The sequence below is a fragment of the Colossoma macropomum genome, unplaced genomic scaffold, assembly GCF_904425465.1.
Source record: "Colossoma macropomum unplaced genomic scaffold, Colossoma_macropomum, whole genome shotgun sequence".
NCBI lineage: Eukaryota > Metazoa > Chordata > Actinopteri > Characiformes > Serrasalmidae > Colossoma > Colossoma macropomum.
The window spans coordinates 2241868-2256505 of record NW_023494785.1 but is presented as its reverse complement, the minus strand read 5'-3'; positions in this window follow the sequence as shown (position 1 = coordinate 2256505).

Here is a 14638-nt window from a genome sequence, read left to right as displayed (position 1 = left end):
TCTCTCTTTCCCGCTCTCTCTCTCTCCCCCTCTCTCTCTTTATCATGCTCTATTACTGACTCTGTCTCAGACAAACCCCAAAAATGTTCACACACTCACCGGCTCCCTCGTTCTCACTCCTACCGTCTGTCCTCTCTCTACTTGGGACCCTCAGGACCATCTAATACAGGGGTCCCCAAACCTTTTCCCTCCAGGACCCACCACTTGGATGAGGAATGAAATGTTGTCACTTCCACTTTTGCTTAAAATTAATGCCTTTATTTGTTCATTTAACACACCAATCAGCATCATGACTTCATGATGTAAATGTGTCCGATGAATCAATTTCATCTGCGGTTGCTGTGCAGGTTGATGTAAGAGTAAAATGAACACAGGCAAAAACAAACCAACACAAGCAAACGTTAAAAAGTGCTTAATTACAACAATAACGCCATTAAACACTGTCAGACCAAACGACCTCCGAAAAAAGGTATCAGACTGAACACCGCCAGACCAAACAGCCTCCGAAAAAAGGTATCAGACCAAACGACCTCAGAAAAAAGGTATCAGACCAAACACCATCAGACCAAACGACCTCAGAAAAAAGATATCAGACCAAACACCGTCAGACCAAACGACCTCCGAAAAAAGGTATCAGACTGAACACCGCCAGACCAAACGACCTCCGAAAAAAGGTATCAGACTGAACACCGTCAGACCAAACGACCTCAGAAAAAAGGTATCAGACCAAACACCATCAGACCAAACGACCTCAGAAAAAAGGTATCAGACTGAACACCGTCAGACCAAACACCATCAGACCAAACAACCTCCGAAAAAAGGTATCAGACTGAACACCGTCAGACCAAACAACCTCCGAAAAAAGGTATCAGACCAAACACCATCAGACCAAACAACCTCAGAAAAAAGGTATCAGACCAAACACCATCAGACCAAACGACCTCAGAAAAAAGGTATCAGACTGAACACCGTCAGACCAAACACCATCAGACCAAACATACACAGAATATAGAGACAATATACATTTTAAAGTGACTAAGCAACTCTGTGTTGTTATTTAAAGTGACTTGGTACTTTTAAAGTATCTGTAATGATCCATAATGAATTTACTTCCAGTATCTTTTTTAATAAATCAAATGGGAGTGATGTGGTAAGTGAACTAGAAGACTCTCATTCACTGTTCTTGTTTGGAGCACATGAGACGCTGCTGCCACTCATCTGCGGTAAAATGCGCAGTTACGGTGAAATAAGATCCAGTGGTGATGGACGACCACGCAGCACGTTACAGCTATTCTACCCGTTTTCTTTAGTGATTTTATAACTTCGGTTTTGGTCTCGTTGTAGAGACGGGGGGTCGCTGTGTCAGTAAAGGATCTTTCCACCTTAAATGGTGCCGCATTTACATTCGGCACCTCAGCTAGAATTTAAGGTGGAACGGGTAAATTCGAACAAGAAGCTGGAGAATAAGAAGTGACTTCAGCCTTGTAAAACAGTCAAACGCTGAGAGACATTTAACTGATCAACTTCTGAGGAAAAGTTTTCTGGCGGAGATGGGAGGAAAGCGGCTGTAGCTGAGCTAAAGCTTAAAGCAGAGCAGAGTAAGTCTGTGTTTTCGTTTATATTGTTTAGTCTATACTGGACATTATCACGTACTGAGACATACTGGACATTAAATGTTGCACCTCCCAAGGTGGTTTGATCTTTGTTGAAAGGACAAAATGGCTCTTCTTATCATTTGGGTTGTGACTCCTGATCTAACCTGGCTTTAATGCAGAGGGAGCCGATCGGATTTCTCACTCATCCAGCTGTGTTTTTGTTATGTGCCGCCACAGACTGTCCGGGCGCTGCACTTCCCCACTTCCAAGTTCCGCCTTTTGCATTCCGTCAACATTACGTTATAAATTAAACATTTAGAAAATCGATTTTTGACATTTGTGAATCGATTCAGAATCGTTTTCGTCTGCATCGTGATGCATCTAAGAATCGTTTTTTTCCCGCACCCCTACCCAGACCAAATGACCTCCGAAGAAAGGTATCAGACCAAACACCGTCAGACCAAACAACCTCAGAAAAAAAAGCTAAATTTGTGTTTTTTTAATTTACCCACCATGAACAGGAATACGGGAATACTGGCAAATGTTGTACTGGCATTTATATCAATAAGACACAGTGGTTTTCTAAGTTATAACAACCAGTATAAGATCAACGCTGAGGGCGTTTGGTCTGACGGTGTTTGGTCCGATACGTTTTTTCTGAGGCCGTTTGGTCTGCTGTTCAGTTACACCAGATCTGAGACGTGATGATGGTTTTCCCGAGATTGAAGTTGTTTAGTCCGAGGAATGATGCCGCTCTGTCTGATGGCCGAGTACTGACGCTGAGGTTGAGGATGTCCTAAAATGTACACTGTACAGGGGTCACAGGTGGACAATATTATTTGTGGTTTACCCCTTAAGTTTCTGAAGTGTTATTAACTAAGCAGGAATCTTTTATATTCAAACACTTAAATTTACACTTTATTTAACTTAAATTTAACTTTACCGGAAAAGGAAAAAACAGACTTTTTTCCAAGTCATTTTGGGCCATTTTTTGGTCCGTTTTTCATGAAATGTATAAAACCCCATTTCCAAAAAAGTTTTTATATCAACATTTTCAGTTTCAACATTTGATCTGTTGTCTTTTCACTATTTTGAAATACAGGGTTTAAAGGGTTTCCATATCATGTCACTGTTTTTATTACAGTTTTGGACAGTGTCCCAACTTTTTTTGGAACTCTATACTATTTCTCTCTCTCTCTCTCTCTCTCTCTCTCTCTCTCTCTCGCACTCTCTCTCTCTCTCTCTCTATCCCTCTCTCTCTTTCCCCCGTGGAGTGTATGAGGTCTGTGTGCAGCACACTCTCACACACTTCCCCCACCTACGCACACTCTCAGAGTTAGTCCGCTGCCCCCCCACTCAGTTTCCCACAGAGTCACGTCCACTTTCTCACCCCTCGCTCATCCTGTCAGCCTGAAGCTCTGTACACTGTGTCCGAAAGCCAACATACAGAAACACCTTCTATCAGCAGCCATCAGTGTCCAGACTCTACACTGATAACGTATTGAGGTCCATTCACACACAGTCTGAAACTCAAACTGCAACGCTGCGGAAATTTTAAATCAGAGCCAGTATCTGTTTTCTGTGCTGGACAGGTGGGTTAAAAATCATGCTGACCAATCAGAGTTCATCTTGCTCACAGCACAAAAATGTATACAACAAAAAAACACAGAGGCTAAAGGAAATATTAGGCAGCTGAAAGACCGGAATACAGCACAGACACTGACCACGTTTACATGCATCTTAATAATCCATTAATAATCCGACTAATAGCTCAATTGGAATAGAGTGCGTCCATGTAAACACCTTAATCGGAATAGTCTAGTCTGATTGAGGCCATTCAGAATACAGTTTCTATCTGACTGATCGAGGTGGGTAATCCTGTAAATAATCCGTTAAATAGAAGAATAATATCTGTGTAAACGCCTGTATCTGATTACATTCCCTATCGGAAAGTTTAAGTCCGTTCTGATCATGTTCGTCACGTCGTAGTGAAAGTTTATACCGTTCAACATGGCGGAGCAGAAACTGGTCTGCAGAGGAGACGAAGTTTATGCTCTGGTCTTTAAAAGACGGCGGTGGGACAGACGTCCAGCTTATGTGTCTCAGAACACGACGTCTTCCTCTCGGCCTTCTTTAATAAGAACATGTGAAGGACGTTTTCCTGAGTCTGACATCATTTTAAAGCAATTAAAAACACAAGCACTGCTCACTGCTGCTCATCTCACTCTGACTGGACTCACGTGATGCTGGTTGTTATGGTAACGTCTACACTAAGTAGTTCTCTACACATGTGTGTCATTTTGGATCTGATTACTTGTAGTGATTATGTAAACAGAGATTTTCCATCAGATTGTTGAGTAGAGTGAGAATAAACACCTCAGTCTTAATCTATAATCGGACTATATTCAATCAGATTGGAGAAAATCTTTGCATGTAAACCCAGACACTGAGAGGAAAAACTGAATGAACACTGTACAAAAACTATACACGCCCCTTGTGAACATTATTCCTGCATACTTAAAAAGATGGTTCTTCGAGGGTTCTTTAGCAAAGAAGAGTTCTTCAGACTGATGGAGAATGTGTTGTATATGGAACTACACAGAAACTTTTTGAACGTGGTTCTATATAACACCTATATTGTTACAATAGCAGAACCTATTTTGGTGCTATATAGAACCATTTTCAGAAAGGTTATATACAGAACCATCTACAACACATTCTCCATCAATCTGAAGAACTTTTCACCTTCCAAAGGACCATTTAAGCATGCAGACGGCTCTGTAAAGCCACTGTCTTTACTAAAGAACCCTTGAAGAACCGTCTTGTATAACCGTGTATAAGACACTAACGTTGGCTGAGGTAACTTTAGCATCTCTCTGTTTATCTAAAAGACTGGCCGCCTTTCTCTGTGTACATTTAAAGCCTTCTGGGCCGGATGCGGGCCAGATCTGGGTCAGAATAATTTTGCCATCTGAAATGAGTCTGGCGTGGATCTGTTCCAGATATGGCCCACATCTTGTGGTCAGCTTCTGGCCCAGATTAGGCCCAGTTGTGTGGTTTACTTTTGGCTGATTTGTGGCCCTAATCTGGTACGGATATGGCCCACATCTAGCAACCAGGAGCGGTCCGCCCAAGTGCCGTCAATTCATTTGGCAAGAGGGCCAGATGAAAATGGGGGATATGGGCCAGATCTGGGCCGGAATATTTTTGTTATCTGGGGTGGCTCTCTGTGGACTCAATATGGCTCAATGTGCAGCCATAAATCTGTAAATCTGAAAACTCGCCCAGTTTCCCAAGAGTTTGGAGTGAAGAGTGACTGTTCCTCATTTCTCACCCTGAAGACAGAAGAGGAGACGAGGAAGATCTCAGTTACTGTGAGGAAGAGCGCAGAACCGCACTAGAACAGAGACTCTACAGAAGAGGAGACGAGGAAGATCTCAGTTAATGTGAGGAAGAGCGCAGAACCGCACTAGAACAGAGACTCTACAGAAGAGGAGACGAGGAAGATCTCAGTTACTGTGAGGAAGAGCGCAGAACCGCACTAGAACAGAGACTCTACAGAAGAGGAGACGAGGAAGATCTCAGTTAATGTGAGGAAGAGCGCAGAACCGCACTAGAACAGAGACTCTACAGAAGAGGAGACGAGGAAGATCTCAGTTAATGTGAGGAAGAGCGCAGAACCGCACTAGAACAGAGACTCTACAGAAGAGGAGACGAGGAAGATCTCAGTTAATGTGAGGAAGAGCGCAGAACCGCACTAGAACAGAGACTTTACAGAAGAGGAGACGAGGAAGATCTCAGTTACTGTGAGGAAGAGCGCAGAACCGCACTAGAACAGAGACTCTACAGAAGAGGAGACGAGGAAGATCTCAGTTACTGTGAGGAAGAGCGCAGAACCGCACTAGAACAGAGACTTTACAGAAGAACGAAAAAAACTCAAAATAGTAACTTTAGAGGTGAAGACAAAAACATTCTTCTCTTCTCTTCTAAGTTAATGTAAAATGTAAAAAAAACATTTTAGTCCAAGTCATTTTGGAGCATTTCTATTGGTCCATTCATCATGACATTTGCATTTTAGTGCAAACGCAGCTGTCGTGTTCACGATGTAGAAAAATGAGAATTTAAAAAATGCTGATATCTGTTTTCTTTGTTCTTTGGACAGCGATGGTTTGCCTACACACTTAAAAATGATGGTTCTTTAAGCATTCTTCAGCAAAGACAATGGTTCTATGTAGAACCATGAACACTCAAAAACCCTTTGCATGATTAAAAATAGAATGTGTTGTGTATGGTTCTATATAGCACCAAAAAGGGTTCTTCTATTGTGTCAAGCTTGACATAGAAACAATAGCAGAACACTTTATGGTGCTATATGGAACCCTTTTCAAACAGAGTCTATGTAGAACCATCCACAGCACATTCTCCGTCAGTCTGAAGACCCATTTCATGATGCAAAGAACGGTTTAATCATGCAAAGGGTTCTTTGAGTGTTTGTGGTTCTATATAGAGCCATTTTCTTTACTAAAGAACCCTTGAAGAACCATCTTTTTAGCATTAAAGCTCCTCAGGAGGGTGTTTTTCCTGCTCCTCCACTGTGACTGGGCCTCAGTGCTGTGAGAACGGCCGCTTTAATGAGCTTAATGTCCGTAACGCTGGGGGTCCGCACTGCCCGGACACGCCGGAATGTGTTACAGTGAGAGAGGCTATGGGAATTTTTTGGACTGGAGTGGGAAAGCAGTGGGAAAACTCGGAGCTGAATGAGATTTTCCGGCTGGGAATCAGGGAACAAGTCCGAGAGGAAACACATCACACTCGGTCACGCGGGCAGTGCAGACGGAGACTCCCCGCCGGTGGGCTTTGTTTTACCCTCTAATGCTCAGCTGATACATACTTAATGAACTCAGAGTGTGTGTGAGTGTGTGTGTGTGTGAGTGTGTGTGTGTGTGTGTGTGTGAGTGTGAGTGTGTGTGAGTGTGTGTGTGTGTGTGTGTGTGAGTGTGTGTAATTGGAGCAGACAGGGTCTGTGAACAGGAGCGCAGAGAGAGAGAGGAATTTATGGGAACAGAGCCGAAAAGCAGGAGGGAGCGAGACAGAGCGGAGAGAGGAGAAAAAAAGAGTGACAAAAGAGAGAAAAGAAGAGAAGAATGCAGAGCGCGTGAGAGAGGAATGTGGAGACACGCTGGAGCTGAAATAACCATCACATTAACACAAGTACCATTTCATAGACAGAGAGAGAGAGAGAGAGAGAGAGAGAGAGAGAGAGAGAGAGAGAGAGAGAGAAACTACACAGAGAGAGTGAGAGAGTACAGAGAGAGCGCAAGAGAGAGTACAGAGAGGGATAGAGAGAGAGAGTACAGAGAGAGCGAGAGAGTACAGAGAGAGCGCAAGAGAGAGTACAGAGAGGGATAGAGAGAGAGAGTACAGAGAGGGATAGAGAGAGGGAGAGTACAGAGAGAGCGAGAGAGTACAGAGAGAGCGCAAGAGAGAGTACAGAGAGGGATAGAGAGAGAGAGTACAGAGAGAGAGTACAGAGAGGGATAGAGAGAGAGAGTACAGAGAGAGAGTACAGAGAGGGATAGAGAGAGGGAGAGTACAGAGAGGGATAGAGAGAGAGAGTACAGAGAGGGATAGAGAGAGAGTACAGAGAGAGCGAGAGAGTACAGAGAGAGAGAGTACAGAGAGAGAGTACAGAGAGAGAGTACAGAGAGGGATAGAGAGAGAGAGTACAGAGAGGGATAGAGAGAGGGAGAGTACAGAGAGAGAGTACAGAGAGGGATAGAGAGAGGGAGAGTACAGAGGGGGATAGAGAGAGGGAGAGTACAGAGAGAGAGTACAGAGAGGGATAGAGAGAGGGAGAGTACAGAGGGGGATAGAGAGAGAGAGAGTACAGAGAGAGAGTACAGAGAGGGATAGAGAGAGAGAGTACAGAGAGGGATAGAGAGAGGGAGAGTACAGAGAGAGAGTACAGAGAGGGATAGAGAGAGGGAGAGTACAGAGGGGGATAGAGAGAGAGAGTACAGAGAGAGAGTACAGAGAGGGATAGAGAGAGAGAGTACAGAGAGGGATAGAGAGAAAGAGCGAGAGAGTACAGAGAGAGAGAGAGTACAGAGAGAGAGTACAGAGAGGGATAGAGAGAGAGAGTACAGAGAGGGATAGAGAGAGAGAGTACAGAGAGCGAGAGAGTACAGAGAGAGAGTACAGAGAGAGAGAGAGTACAGAGAGAGAGTATGAATATTAATAGTATGAATATTTTGTTTTATTATTATTATTATTATTTTTTAATATTTTTCTTTCTTGACTTTTAATATATAGATCATTTTTGTTGTGCTTTGACAATACAAATGTACGTTTGTCATGTCAATAAAGCAAATTTGAACTTGAACTTGAACTTGAGTACAGAGAGTACAGAGAGAGCGCGAGAGAGTACAGAGAGGGATGGATAGAGAGAGAGAGAGAGAGGGAGGGATAGACAAAGAGATTGTACAGTCACTGAAAGAGAGAGAAGGATAGAGAGTAGAGAGAGATACTCAGAGAGAGAAGGATAGAGAGAGAGACAGAAAAGGGAGAGAGTAGAGTCAGAAAGAGAGAGAGAGAAGAGGGAGGAAAGAAAAGAGCTGCTCAGTGTGCAAATGTGATATAATGTAAATGTGTAAGAATGTGTTTATATTTATATGTTAATGTATGAACTTCCCAGATAAACTAACCCTGAGAGACACCTTCACTACAGTAAACACATAAACATCAACTGGAGTGTATTACAGTCTGTCAGAGTGACTGTGTGGATCATATGAACATTACAGAGCTTTTTAAATGAAACAGTAGACGCCGTATCGCCCCCTACGCTTCCTGTAGTGTATTACAGTCTGTCAGAACGACTCTGTGGATCATATGAACATTATAGAGCTTTTTAAATGAAACAGTAGAAGCCATATCGCCCCCTACACTTCCTGTAGTGTATTACCGTCTGTCAGAACGACTCTGTGGATCATATGAACATTATAGAGCTTTTTAAATGAAACAGTAGAAGCCATATCGCCCCCTACGCTTCCTGTAGTGTATTACAGTCTGTCAGAACGACTCTGTGGATCATATGAACATTATAGAGGCTTTTTAAATGAAACAGTAGAAGCCATATCGCCCCCTACACTTCCTGTAGCGTATTACAGTCTGTCAGAACGACTCTGTGGATCATATGAACATTATAGAGCTTTTTAAATGAAACAGTAGAAGCCATATCGCCCCCTACACTTCCTATAGTGTATTACAGTCTGTCAGAGTGACTGTGTGGATCATATGAACATTATAGAGGCTTTTTAAATGAAACAGTAGAAGCCATATCGCCCCCTACACTTCCTGTAGTGTATTACAGTCTGTCAGAACGACTGTGTGGATCATATGAACATTATAGAGGCTTTTTAAATGAAACAGTAGAAGCCATATCGCCCCCTACACTTCCTGTAGTGTATTACAGTCTGTCAGAACGACTCTGTGGATCATATGAACATTATAGAGGCTTTTTAAATGAAACAGTAGAAGCCATATCGCCCCCTACACTTCCTATAGTGTATTACAGTCTGTCAGAGTGACTGTGTGGATCATGTGAACATTATAGAGGCTTTTTAAATGAAACAGTAGAAGCCATATCGCCCCCTACGCTTCCTGTAGTGTATTACAGTCTGTCAGAGTGACTGTGTGGATCATATGAACATTATAGAGGCTTTTTAAATGAAACAGTAGAAGCCATATCGCCCCCTACACTTCCTGTAGTGTATTACAGTCTGTCAGAGTGACTGTGGATCATATGAACATTATAGAGGCTTTTTAAATGAAACAGTAGAAGCTACATCTATGTGGAAGTAGAAGTGAACTGAAGTGAGGAGAAAGGAGAGAGAGAGTTTGAGGGGGGTGCAGGGAGAGTTGGAGTGTGTGTGTGTGTGTGTGTGTGTGTGTGTGTGTGTGTGTGTGTGTGTGTATGTGTGAGTATGTAACAGTGTGTGTGGTGGGGGTTGATTCCCACACTCTCCCAGTTCCCAGAGTTTTCCTACTTAATCCGTGTCGTAATTAGGAGAGAATTCCAGCACACATGCTGGATACACACACACACACACACACACACACACACACACACATTTGTTTTTATACCTTGTCAGGACATGAGATCATACACATACACCCTGTATATATGTATAAGTTCCTATATGTGATAATATTATGCCCCATATGTATTATATACATCACTGTTGTGACAAAACCATGTATCTCCAAAATGGTAAATTTACAGGGGAAGGACAGTTAAGGAAGTTAATGGAAAAGATTTTATTCCAAACACCTTTGGAGCATTTTTATTGGTCCATTCATTACAAAAATGTAATGCAGTGTAAAGAGCAGCTGGTCTTTTCAATTTCTATAAGAAAATGGCAAAAATGCAGATATAAGGTTTTGTTTCAACAGTGACGATATGTAAGTTTCTTTATCTAAATATGTGTTATATGTATCATCGTTGTCACACAAAAAACATATCACTGTTGTCGGAACAAAACTTTGTATCTCTAAAGTGGGAACTTTACAGGAGAAGGAAAAAACAAACTCTACTTTTAATGTAAGTCAATGGAATCAGATGTTTTTCCAAGTAATTCTGGGTTTTTTTCTGTTGGTCCAATCATCGTAAAATTTACACACAATGTAAAGAACTACAGACATTTTCAAATTATGTGATAAACTGAAAAACAAAAATGGAGATACAAGGTTTTATACACACACACACTCACACACACACACACACACACACACACACACACACATATATATATATATATATATATATATATATATGAATCCAGTTTTGTGGTGATCGCTCTGTTGTGCTATGAGTGGGTTTGGATCTTTATGTTCTGTGTGTATGTTAGCTGATCCTGTTAGGGGTTTTGGGGGTTTCTACGGCCTTGACTTGAGTAATGTAATCCGCCCCCGAGTTCCAGAGTTATGCCACTCTGTCTGACCATGTCAGTGGAACCTGAATTTTTCCAAGTCATTTTGGGCCTTTCATCATGAAATTTACACACAATGTAAAGGACAATAGGCATTTTCAAAATATGCCAAAAACTGAAAAATGATAAAACTGGAGATGAGGTTTTATTCCGACAGCAGTTGTATCTCCTTTTTTGATTTTTACTTTTCTGCATCAGCTGTCCTTTATATGGTATGAAAATGTCATGATGAATGGACCAATAGAAATGCTGCAAAATGACCTGTGATAAAATTTTACATTAACTTACAAAAAGATAAGAGTGTTTTTGTCCTCTTTTGTAAATTTACAATTTTGGAGATAACTTAAACTTCATTTTAACTTAAAATTTTGTGTTCAAATAATAAGTTAACAGACTGTAAAACACAGGTTATTGTTACTGTAAACTTTAGAACAGAAGTCTTCAATTAAAACTCAATAAGGTCCAGTTAGAGAAAATATCCTCAAGCAAAGGTCCGGAACATCATAATGTCTAACTTACATCATGACTCAGTGCCATATACTGTTTACTGAAGTAGCCTAGTAGGTATATCAACATCTTATACAGTCAACAACTGAATATCAAATCAAATAAAGTACAATTCAGTCATATTTCAACAACATTTACTGTCAGTTTTCTCTTTTTAGATCACAACATATAAAATAACTTCCCTCTGACTCACTTTCTTCTCCGACTGCTGTGTCTCGCCTCGTCCCTCCCCTGTGTGTGCTTCACTGACTCGAGTCTCAGTGCTCATCGTAATGCACAGATCTGATTGGCTGAATAGCGTCAGGTGTGATATTTATAATGCATGCAATTGGTCTGTGAATCTCCCAGGCCGCTAAAGCAACCATAAAGGCTAGAAAAGTTACGCCAATTAAAACAGGACCACCCCATCGAAATTACATAATTCTCCACAGTTTATCGGTTATAGGTCCAGGTCCGCATAGGACAGCGTCTGGGTCCAGACTCAGACCTCAGTCCGCCTATTAGTGACCTTTGCTTTAGAAGTTCAATGAACTCAAGTTTAGGTTAAAACGCAATTATTTTTTACAGTGAAAAAACATTCTTAACTTTAGTGTAAGTTATGTAAAGAGACTGTATCACAGGCCAGTGTGGAGCATTTCTATTGGTCCATTCTTCGTTAAGTAGCTACAGAATGTAAAGGACAGCTGCCATGTTCAAATGTAGAAAATAAAAATCAGTAAAAAGTGGAGATTTTCTCTTTTTTCAGTAATGATATAATGAAAGTGTGTCCTGTATTAGGACTAGGCTTAATCCCTGTGTGAGAAACTGACCCTCCAGGTCTAATCCTAAACCTGACCCTAATCTCAACCTCAGGAAGCAAAAAGAAACTCTTTCAGTATTAAAGCATGGAGCTTTTCTGGAAAACATACAAAAACAAAAGAAAATAAACTTTACAAAGTCGCACGCGCACACACACACACACACACACACACACACACACACACACACACACACACACTGTACACACTGTACACGCCCTCCTACTGCTGCTTTCTCACACTCACACACACGTCTCTGTTCCTCACTCAGTTTTTCTGACTCTACCTGTGTGTGTGTGTGTGTGTATGTGTGTGTGTGTGTGTGTATGTGTGTGTGTGTGTGTGTTTCTGGCTCTGATGGGCAGTTTCGGTCAGCCCACCTGCCAACCTCTCTGTGTGAGCAGCTCTCCAGAGAGAGAGAGACACAGAGAGAGAGAAAGAGACAGAGAGAGATAAATCTAATCTTTCTACTTTCGGTTGGCAGTCGTACATTTGGATTACACACACACACACACACACACACACACACACACACACACACTGCAGCACTGTCCAACAGAAACATACTTTATTTGCCATTTTTCTAAGCTGTGTAACATTTTTTTGTTAATGAATATTTATTGGTTGATAACATACAGACACACTAAACATGCAACACTAAAACAAACAGATATTGGAGGGGGGGGGGTTGTGTTAATATCCACATCATACTCACAGACCAGCAATCAAACAATGAAATTTAAAAGAAATATTAAATATATCAGAATGACAGAAACAATAGCATTTGACCAGGTCTGAATTGTGGCAGTCATCTAGTTGTGGTCCCCAGGACTCGTGTCACTGGTGTTACTGCGAAACAAAAATCTCTTATTTTGAAATAAAAGTCACACTGATGACATCACTCGACTTCCTTTTCCCTGTTTTCTGAGGATCTGTGAAGAAAAGCACATGGTGAGTCCACTGTGTCTTTCAGTTATCAGAGATTTTCTCATTTAGCTCATGATTTCATATGAAGCTTTTAGCTGAAGTCACTGGTGTGACCGACTTTATTCTGAGGTAACTGTGAAAAAATAGAATACAAATGGATTAAATTCCATATTTTAGTGGATATTCCATGATTGACAGCATGTGGTTTGATGCTCTGTAGCAGTTATTTTGTAAAATGCATTTTTCATTAAAAATGTCCAGGCAGTCAGTGCAGTGTGTAGACGGGGGTTGAGCCTCCTGTATTGTTGCTGTGCTGCTGCGTACAAGTTGTACTTGTTGATAAGATGTAAATTTAGAGGGACCTACTTGAAAATACCTGACACCACCGAATTGCCTGTTGATAGGTTTAATTTTCAGAAGGAATGCATGGAAGCGCTCGACTGTGTATTGTCAACGTAGCTATCTCATGGTTTAGATAGATAGATAGATAGATAGATAGATAGATAGATAGATAGATAGATAGATAGATACTTTATTGATCCCGAAGGAAATTTAGCAATAATGATGTTACTTATATACCATGACATTATTTATGTTTCATGCACCATGAAAAAGGCTCTAAAATCGAACCCTGTGGGACTCCACAGGAAATGTATGAAAGATGCCCTGATTAGTTTCATAAAACCAAGAAAAATTAAGAAAAATCTAGTGCTGCACATAAAAAGGTTATGTAATGAAGTATTGCAATGTAAAACCTTCACATCGTCTAAAATAAACGTCGTGTTCTCGTTAAGATCAAGTGTAAAGAAAATACAAACTTATCAACTAGAAATTCAGTAATATTTCAGGTCACACTGGTGACATGCTTTACACCACTCCATCCGACGCTTGGCATTGCGTATACTGATCTTAGGCTTGTGTGCTGCTGCTCGGCCATGGAAACCCATTTCATGCACAGTTAGCATAGCACTTACAGTTGTCTAGGGCAGATCTAGCTAGGAAGAAATTTCACAAACTGACCTGTCGCAAATCCCATGACAGTGCTGAGTTTAAAGTCATTGAGCTCTTCAGTACAACCCGCTCTACTGCCAGTGTTTGTCTACAGAGACTGCAAGGCTATGTGATTGATTTCATGCTCCTGTTAGCAGTGAGTCTGGCTGAAACACCTGAACTCAATAATTTGGAGTCCAAATACTCTACAGTGTATCTGTAAGATTAGTATGATGCTAATTGGTGGAATATGAGCTTCCTTTTCTTACCAGTTACTTGTTTTATTGCTTTTCAAGAAGTAAGATGATCTGCTAGTGGGGTCATTTTGCTTGCTAAGTTTGTTATTTTAGTAAAACTGTCTAAAAATGTGTTATAAGAACATAAAAATAAGAAATATCAGATTTAGATTTCATGACTACATTGTATTCACTTGGATATCATTGCTGTCGGTACCACACCTCATATCTCCAAAATGGTAGCTTTACAGGAGAAAGAAAAACTTATATGCTTAAATGCTTATATAACGGAAGTTAATGTAAAAATTTATTTTTTCAAGTAATTTTTAACCAATCTGATGCCGTTCCTTTTTGATGAATGGACCATTTTGGTCCATTCATCATGCACCATGAAGAGCATAACTGGAGGTTTCAGATTTTGCAAAAAAAGTAAAAAAAAAAAACAACATAAACGGACATACAAGTTTTTTTGCATTAGTGACAATATATATCGCTGCTGTCAGACCGAAACCTCGTATCTCCATTATTGTTGTTTTTCAGTTTGTGACATAATTTGAAAATGCATCCTTCACATTGTATGCAAATTTCATGAAGAATGG